The sequence below is a fragment of the Garra rufa genome, chromosome 1 (genome assembly GCF_049309525.1).
Source record: "Garra rufa chromosome 1, GarRuf1.0, whole genome shotgun sequence".
Taxonomy (NCBI): domain Eukaryota; kingdom Metazoa; phylum Chordata; class Actinopteri; order Cypriniformes; family Cyprinidae; genus Garra; species Garra rufa.
The window spans coordinates 91,984,061-91,992,935 of record NC_133361.1 but is presented as its reverse complement, the minus strand read 5'-3'; the positions used below and the strand labels follow the sequence as shown (position 1 = coordinate 91,992,935).

Genomic DNA, 8,875 nt, shown 5'->3' with positions numbered 1-8,875 from the left:
AAGGTTCACATAAAAGACTTTAAAACAACACGATAAAACTAGGTAAACTCTGTTAAAAGAATACAGTTCATTTGTCCATACCCTAAAAACAGGTAAACTCTGTTAAAAGAATACAGTTCATTTGTCCATACCCTAAAAACAGTCCAAGAACCCCAGTGTGTTGATAAGTCCAATGTGAGTGTCCACCAGTGTATATACAATCCACAGAAAGTGTAATCCAAAGTTTGCAGGTGGTGAATGGATAGGTGAGCTCTAAAATTAGCAACTCCTCAATCCAACAGTTTGGTGACTGTCCTTTGTTTGTCATGCTGCTCTCTTATGCAGTTGTACTTCCTGCTTCCTGTCATGTGTCTAGTCACATGACAGGCCAACCATCCATTTATTAAAGACACATACACTTAAAATGTTAAGAGTAATAAAATGGCCTAAAAAACATGTAAAACACTTAAAACTCTATAATACATGTAAATGATTGTAATAAATAGAGCGGTAAAACACGTCTTTCTAAAAGCCAGCATATTATATAAATAGTGAAGAAAAGGCAAAAGCTTACAGCACCTGGTATTCCCAGGCGGTCTCCCATCCAAGTACTAACCAGGCCCGACGCTGCTTAGCTTCCGAGATCAGACGAGATCGGGCGCTCTCAGCGCGGCATGGCCATAAGCGAGGGCTGCTCCAAAAAGTGGGCTATTTAAAGATCAGCTTCCGTAAAAGCCAGCATATTATATAAATAGTGAAGAAAAGGCAAAAGCTTACAGCACCTGGTATTCCCAGGCGGTCTCCCATCCAAGTACTAACCAGGCCCGACGCTGCTTAGCTTCCGAGATCAGACGAGATCGGGCGCTCTCAGCGCGGTATGGCCATAAGCGAGGGCTGCTCCAAAAAGTGGGCTATTTAAAGATCAGCCTCCGTAAAAGCCAGCATATTATATAAATAGTGAAGAAAAGGCAAAAGCTTACAGCACCTGGTATTCCCAGGCGGTCTCCCATAAAAGTGTAACAATCGGCCTTATCAGCCGAGTTACAAGACTAAAATGGGGTCAGATTTAACTGTGAGAGATGACTAGTCGTTAAAAGAATGAGACATAAAAGAAAATTGGTTTAAATAGATTTGGTGTATTTACAAGGTTCACATAAAAGACTTTAAAACAACACGATAAAACTAGGTAAACTCTGTTAAAAGAATACAGTTCATTTGTCCATACCCTAAAACAGTCCAAGAACCCCAGTGTGTTGATAAGTCCAATGTGAGTGTCCACCAGTGTATATACAATCCACAGAAAGTGTAATCCAAAGTTTGCAGGTGGTGAATGGAAAGGTGAGATCTAAAATTAGCAACTCCTCAATCCAACAGTTTGGTGACTGTCCTTTGTTTGTCATGCTGCTCTCTTATACAGTTGTACTTCCTGCTTCCTGTCATGTGTCTAGTCACATGACAGGCCAACCATCCATTTATTAAAGACACATACACTTAAAATGTTAAGAGTAATAAAATGGCCTAAAAAACATGTAAAACACTTAAAACTCTATAATACATGTAAATGATTGTAATAAATAGAGCGGTAAAACACGTCTTTCTAAAAGCCAGCATATTATATAAATAATGAAGAAAAGGCAAAAGCTTACAGCACCTGGTATTCCCAGGCGGTCTCCCATCCAAGTACTAACCAGGCCCGACGCTGCTTAGCTTCCGAGATCAGACGAGATCGGGCGCTCTCAGCGCGGTATGGCCATAAGCGAGGGCTGCTCCAAAAAGTGGGCTATTTAAAGATCAGCCTCCGTAAAAGCCAGCATATTATATAAATAGTGAAGAAAAGGCAAAAGCTTACAGCACCTGGTATTCCCAGGCGGTCTCCCATCCAAGTACTAAACAGGCCCGACGCTGCTTAGCTTCCGAGATCAGACGAGATCGGGCGCTCTCAGCGCGGTATGGCCATAAGCGAGGGCTGCTCCAAAAAGTGGGCTATTTAAAGATCAGCCTCCGTAAAAGCCAGCATATTATATAAATAGTGAAGAAAAGGCAAAAGCTTACAGCACCTGGTATTCCCAGGCGGTCTCCCATAAAAGTGTAACAATCGGCCTTATCAGCCGAGTTACAAGACTAAAATGGGGTCAGATTTAACTGTGAGAGATGACTAGTGGTTAAAAGAATGAGACATAAAAGAAAATTGGTTTAAATAGATTTGGTGTATTTACAAGGTTCACATAAAAGACTTTAAAACAACACGATAAAACTAGGTAAACTCTGTTAAAAGAATACAGTTCATTTGTCCATACCCTAAAAACAGGTAAACTCTGTTAAAAGAATACAGTTCATTTGTCCATACCCTAAAAACAGTCCAAGAACCCCAGTGTGTTGATAAGTCCAATGTGAGTGTCCACCAGTGTATATACAATCCACAGAAAGTGTAATCCAAAGTTTGCAGGTGGTGAATGGAAAGGTGAGCTCTAAAATTAGCAACTCCTCAATCCAACAGTTTGGTGACTGTCCTTTGTTTGTCATGCTGCTCTCTTATACAGTTGTACTTCCTGCTTCCTGTCATGTGTCTAGTCACATGACAGGCCAACCATCCATTTACTAAAGACACATACACTTAAAATGTTAAGAGTAATAAAATGGCCTAAAAAACATGTAAAACACTTAAAACTCTATAATACATGTAAATGATTGTAATAAATAGAGCGGTAAAACACGTCTTTCTAAAAGCCAGCATATTATATAAATAGTGAAGAAAAGGCAAAAGCTTACAGCACCTGGTATTCCCAGGCGGTCTCCCATCCAAGTACTAACCAGGCCCGACGCTGCTTAGCTTCCGAGATCAGACGAGATCGGGCGCTCTCAGCGCGGTATGGCCATAAGCGAGGGCTGCTCCAAAAAGTGGGCTATTTAAAGATCAGCCTCCGTAAAAGCCAGTATATTATATAAATAGTGAAGAAAAGGCAAAAGCTTACAGCACCTGGTATTCCCAGCCGGTCTCCCATCCAAGTACTAACCAGGCCCGACGCTGCTTAGCTTCCGAGATCAGACGAGATCGGGCGCTCTCAGCGCGGTATGGCCATAAGCGAGGGCTGCTCCAAAAAGTGGGCTATTTAAAGATCAGCCTCCGTAAAAGCCAGCATATTATATAAATAGTGAAGAAAAGGCAAAAGCTTACAGCACCTGGTATTCCCAGGCGGTCTCCCATAAAAGTGTAACAATCGGCCTTATCAGCCGAGTTACAAGACTAAAATGGGGTCAGATTTAACTGTGAGAGATGACTAGTGGTTAAAAGAATGAGACATAAAAGAAAATTGGTTTAAATAGATTTGGTGTATTTACAAGGTTCACATAAAAGACTTTAAAACAACACGATAAAACTAGGTAAACTCTGTTAAAAGAATACAGTTCATTTGTCCATACCCTAAAAACAGGTAAACTCTGTTAAAAGAATACAGTTCATTTGTCCATACCCTAAAAACAGTCCAAGAACCCCAGTGTGTTGATAAGTCCAATGTGAGTGTCCACCAGTGTATATACAATCCACAGAAAGTGTAATCCAAAGTTTGCAGGTGGTGAATGGATAGGTGAGCTCTAAAATTAGCAACTCCTCAATCCAACAGTTTGGTGACTGTCCTTTGTTTGTCATGCTGCTCTCTTATGCAGTTGTACTTCCTGCTTCCTGTCATGTGTCTAGTCACATGACAGGCCAACCATCCATTTATTAAAGACACATACACTTAAAATGTTAAGAGTAATAAAATGGCCTAAAAAACATGTAAAACACTTAAAACTCTATAATACATGTAAATGATTGTAATAAATAGAGCGGTAAAACACGTCTTTCTAAAAGCCAGCATATTATATAAATAATGAAGAAAAGGCAAAAGCTTACAGCACCTGGTATTCCCAGGCGGTCTCCCATCCAAGTACTAACCAGGCCCGACGCTGCTTAGCTTCCGAGATCAGACGAGATCGGGCGCTCTCAGCGCGGTATGGCCATAAGCGAGGGCTGCTCCAAAAAGTGGGCTATTTAAAGATCAGCCTCCGTAAAAGCCAGCATATTATATAAATAGTGAAGAAAAGGCAAAAGCTTACAGCACCTGGTATTCCCAGGCGGTCTCCCATCCAAGTACTAAACAGGCCCGACGCTGCTTAGCTTCCGAGATCAGACGAGATCGGGCGCTCTCAGCGCGGTATGGCCATAAGCGAGGGCTGCTCCAAAAAGTGGGCTATTTAAAGATCAGCCTCCGTAAAAGCCAGCATATTATATAAATAGTGAAGAAAAGGCAAAAGCTTACAGCACCTGGTATTCCCAGGCGGTCTCCCATAAAAGTGTAACAATCGGCCTTATCAGCCGAGTTACAAGACTAAAATGGGGTCAGATTTAACTGTGAGAGATGACTAGTGGTTAAAAGAATGAGACATAAAAGAAAATTGGTTTAAATAGATTTGGTGTATTTACAAGGTTCACATAAAAGACTTTAAAACAACACGATAAAACTAGGTAAACTCTGTTAAAAGAATACAGTTCATTTGTCCATACCCTCAAAAAAGGGAAACTCTGTTAAAAGAATACAGTTCATTTGTCCATACCCTAAAAACAGTCCAAGAACCCCAGTGTGTTGATAAGTCCAATGTGAGTGTCCACCAGTGTATATACAATCCACAGAAAGTGTAATCCAAAGTTTGCAGGTGGTGAATGGAAAGGTGAGCTCTAAAATTAGCAACTCCTCAATCCAACAGTTTGGTGACTGTCCTTTGTTTGTCATGCTGCTCTCTTATAAAGTTGTACTTCCTGCTTCCTGTCATGTGTCTAGTCACATGACAGGCCAACCATCCATTTACTAAAGACACATACACTTAAAATGTTAAGAGTAATAAAATGGCCTAAAAAACATGTAAAACACTTAAAACTCTATAATACATGTAAATGATTGTAATAAATAGAGCGGTAAAACACGTCTTTCTAAAAGCCAGCATATTATATAAATAGTGAAGAAAAGGCAAAAGCTTACAGCACCTGGTATTCCTAGGCGGTCTCCCATCCAAGTACTAACCAGGCCCGACGCTGCTTAGCTTCCGAGATCAGACGAGATCGGGCGCTCTCAGCGCGGTATGGCCATAAGCGAGGGCTGCTCCAAAAAGTGGGCTATTTAAAGATCAGCCTCCGTAAAAGCCAGCATATTATATAAATAGTGAAGAAAAGGCAAAAGCTTACAGTACCTGGTATTCCCAGGCGGTCTCCCATCCAAGTACTAACCAGGCCCGACGCTGCTTAGCTTCCGAGATCAGACGAGATCGGGCGCTCTTTTTTTTTTTTTTTTTTTTTTTTTCGGGCGCTCTTTTTTATTAAAGAAATTTCATAATACAAATTTTCCAATGTGTGCTTCACATTAGAAGTCTCACGACATAAAATAAATAAACATGAAAAAATACATCACATTATCATCAACAAAGCAAAAGGAACACATTAAACATAAGATGAATTTTCAACCAATAGAAACATCAACAATACAATATAGTTGTCCACACAAAGACGAAAGAAAAGAAAAAAATATTAAAAATAAGATAAAATATAATCTACTCATCTCGTATTTTTTGTTTAAAATCATGCCTTTTATACTTAAGATTTAGAAAGCTCTTTCTCTTCCTGGCAATTTGCACATGAAATTCTCTAAAACATTACAAACTGTTGGTGTAAAAACATCATAAAAAGCTTTCAGCATATTTTCACTTTTAAAATACACATATAATTGTTCTACATATACTTCTATTTTCCTTTTAAAAACAGTCCAAACCTCTAACACCATTTTTTCTTTTTTGGCCACAATTCTTCTTTCCCAAATTGCGCTTTTCATTAACATTATACACAGATTTATAAACTTTTTGTGTTGACCCTTCTTTTCCCAACCAAACATCACTACTCTTTTCCATTCCATTACACTTTCATCCCAACCTTCGCTCACATCTTTAATTAAACATTTACATTTCCTTAGAAAATCCTCCAATTCTTTACAATATAAAAACAAATGTAAAATCCCCTCTTCTTTTTCATGACACACTTTACACATTGGATTTTGTTCCATTCCCACCTTGTTTAAAACAGACTCAGTAAAAACCGCTTTATGCCTTATAAAATATTCCAAACATCCTAACTTTGTTTCAACACACCTCCCCCTCATGTTTCTCCATATACATTCTTCTTTTAGATCCTTGAATTTTTCCACCCAGTACTTATTTACAATCGGCTCTTTAAAAACACCATCTCTAAAAACACAATAAAACATTTTTACAGTACATTCTTTAAAATCATACATTTTTCCCCCCAGTTTCACAAAAATATTTCCCTCTGTTTGCTCTCCTTCCATACTCTCTATTCTTTTAATCCACTCTTTGGGTATTGCATTTTTAATAATTTCATATTTATTTGTTATTTCTTGTTTACTGTATTCTTCTTTTGCTTCCTCCATCGCATCCACAATATATTGTATCGGTAAAAAACCCTCTTTAAATTCATACAAAACATCTCTCACTCTTGTTATCCCCACATCCATCCATTTTTTAAAAAATATTGCTTTCTCTTGTTTTAAAATGTTGTTATTTAAGAACAGAGGTTGATTTAAAATGTTTTCTCTTCCATGCGGATTGTACTCGATTTTCGTTAAAAAATTCCCCCAGGCACTAAAAATTTCTCTATAAAATTCGGGTAATCCTTCCGTCATCCAAATTTTTGTTTTCATCCATAATATTCCGTCCCCCATGTTAAAATCCCCACATTTGTTTAAAAAGTATTTCATTGTTTTTTTCCACTCAGTTTTGTTATCTTGTTGCAGGTATTTCTTAACAATTTTTACTCTCAACGCATTTTTTCGCTGTTCCACATCCATTAAACCTAAGCCCCCCTTCTCTATTGCCCCTAAAATCGTATTATGTGCAATCCTTGCTGGTTTCCCCTCCCATAAAAAGTCAAGAAAACATTTCTTCAACCTCCGTTCTGTCCATAAAGGTATTTCAGAAACATATAAAACATACCAAAGTTTAGAAACCATTAAAACATTCAATATTAAAACCTTCCCCTTCAAGTTTAAAGTTCTCAATTTCCAAAAATTTAATCTTCTCTCTATATCTGTTACTAGTTGCTCCCACATTTCATCTCTTACTTTCCTCTCATTCTTTCCCATTACAACTCCTAAAATCCTCATTTCTTCCACTTCCTTAAAATTAAAACAATCCATTAAAACCATAGCTTTACCAAATCTCATATATACCGTTTTCTCCTCATTTACTTTACTTCCAGACCCACTACAATATTCTTTTACCAACTTCATAACTTCTTTAACACTCTCTTTTCCCTTTACAATTATTGTTGTGTCATCAGCATATTGAAAAACTTTCCCCTCAGCCTTATTTCCCTCAATTTCTATCCCTATTATTCTTTCATTCTGTTTTATAGCCAGTCCCAAGGGTTCAGAAACAAGTGAGTACAATAATGCTGAGAGTGGACAACCCTGTCTTATTGACCTTGTTATTTTAAAACACTCTGTTAAAAACCCATTACATTTTATCTTTGTTAGTGCACCCTTATATAAAATCTCAATCCATTTAATAAAATTTTCCCCGAACCCAAAACTCCTTAAAACCTCAAATAAATACCCGTGCTCAACCCTATCAAAAGCTTTTTCAAAATCCAAACTAATTATATATCCTTCTTCATTTTTTTCTTTCATGTACCATATCGTGTCCCTTATACTCATTGTTATGTCGGCTATATCTCTTCCTTTGACTCCATATGCTTGGTTTGTTTTAATTATACTTGGCATTACTTCCTTTAATCTGTTTGCTAAAACCTTCGCTAAAATCTTAAGATCTGTATTCAACATCGTGATTGGTCTGTAGTTTTTTAGATCTACTTTTTCTCCTTTCCTTTTATATATCAATTTCATTAACCCCATCCTTGTTCTTTCATTAATCTCTTCCTTTTCAAAAATTTCTTTAAAAACCTCATTTAAAATCTTTGTTAAAACTTCTTTAAAACAAACATAAAATTCAGTTCCCAAACCATCTATTCCTGGACTTTTCTTTTTATTCAGTTGATTTATTGCTCTTTCAATCTCGTCTTCCCTGATTTCTTGGTCACATTCTTTTTTATGTTCCTCACTTACTTTTGCTTTTATCTGATTCAACAGTTCCTTTTTTTCCTCCTCTTCCACCCCCCTTGCACTAAACAGATCCTCATAAAAATTCTTTATTTCTTTTAAAATCTTTTCATTCCCTTCTACAATTTCCCCATTTTCCCCTCTTATTTCTTTTATCGTTTCAGCTTTCCCTCTCTTTTTTTCCAGATCAAAAAAGAACTTTGTACATTTTTCTCCCTCCACCACATATTTTGCTTTGCTTCTTAACCTCGCCCCCTCATATTCCTTTTCTTCTATTTCTTTCAGTTTCCCCTCCATTTCCTTTATCTTTTGTATGTCTTGAAATTCTTTATTCAGTTCCATTTCCAAACTTTCCTTTATTCCTCTTTCTTTGGATCTTTTGCATTTCTGAATAACACTACAATACCTGATTGAGAATTTTTTGATTAAAAACTTTACACTCTCCCACCATATTCTCTTATCCTCTTCATACATTCCATTTTCCTTTTCTTTTTCTATAATTTCTTTCACTTTTAAAACATAATCTTCATTCTTTAAAATCTGTGTATTTAAAATCCATACTCCCGGACCTCTTTGCATTTGACTCCAGTCCAACTTAAAAGATAAAATCTTATGATCGCTAAAACTTGTTTCTTTGTACTTAATATTTTCTATAAAATTCTCCACATTTCTTGTACATAAAACATAGTCAATTCTAGTTTGGCATACAAACTGCCCTACTATTTGTCTTCTCGAAAATT

At 37.1% G+C, this 8,875-nt stretch overlaps 9 non-coding genes across 9 annotated transcripts; all 9 read right to left on the bottom strand.

Moving 5' to 3' along the window:
- Positions 1-546: 546 nt before the first annotated feature.
- On the bottom strand, positions 547-665 carry LOC141310247 (5S ribosomal RNA). Its single transcript, XR_012347798.1, has one exon. It is a non-coding gene; the product is annotated as a 5S ribosomal RNA (ribosomal RNA).
- Positions 666-749: 84 nt separating this feature from the next.
- Positions 750-868, bottom strand: LOC141292193 (5S ribosomal RNA). Its single transcript, XR_012340461.1, has one exon. It is a non-coding gene; the product is annotated as a 5S ribosomal RNA (ribosomal RNA).
- Positions 869-1,618: 750 nt separating this feature from the next.
- LOC141292187 (5S ribosomal RNA) lies at positions 1,619-1,737 on the bottom strand. The gene has a single exon (XR_012340460.1). It is a non-coding gene; the product is annotated as a 5S ribosomal RNA (ribosomal RNA).
- An 84-nt stretch (positions 1,738-1,821) lies between these two features.
- Positions 1,822-1,940, bottom strand: LOC141308591 (5S ribosomal RNA). Its single transcript, XR_012347227.1, has one exon. It is a non-coding gene; the product is annotated as a 5S ribosomal RNA (ribosomal RNA).
- Positions 1,941-2,741: 801 nt separating this feature from the next.
- LOC141292179 (5S ribosomal RNA) lies at positions 2,742-2,860 on the bottom strand. Its single transcript, XR_012340459.1, has one exon. It is a non-coding gene; the product is annotated as a 5S ribosomal RNA (ribosomal RNA).
- An 84-nt stretch (positions 2,861-2,944) lies between these two features.
- LOC141311399 (5S ribosomal RNA) lies at positions 2,945-3,063 on the bottom strand. Its single transcript, XR_012348865.1, has one exon. It is a non-coding gene; the product is annotated as a 5S ribosomal RNA (ribosomal RNA).
- An 801-nt stretch (positions 3,064-3,864) lies between these two features.
- LOC141292173 (5S ribosomal RNA) lies at positions 3,865-3,983 on the bottom strand. The gene has a single exon (XR_012340458.1). It is a non-coding gene; the product is annotated as a 5S ribosomal RNA (ribosomal RNA).
- An 84-nt stretch (positions 3,984-4,067) lies between these two features.
- Positions 4,068-4,186, bottom strand: LOC141308580 (5S ribosomal RNA). The gene has a single exon (XR_012347226.1). It is a non-coding gene; the product is annotated as a 5S ribosomal RNA (ribosomal RNA).
- An 801-nt stretch (positions 4,187-4,987) lies between these two features.
- Positions 4,988-5,106, bottom strand: LOC141310380 (5S ribosomal RNA). Its single transcript, XR_012347930.1, has one exon. It is a non-coding gene; the product is annotated as a 5S ribosomal RNA (ribosomal RNA).
- Positions 5,107-8,875: the final 3,769 nt, after the last annotated feature.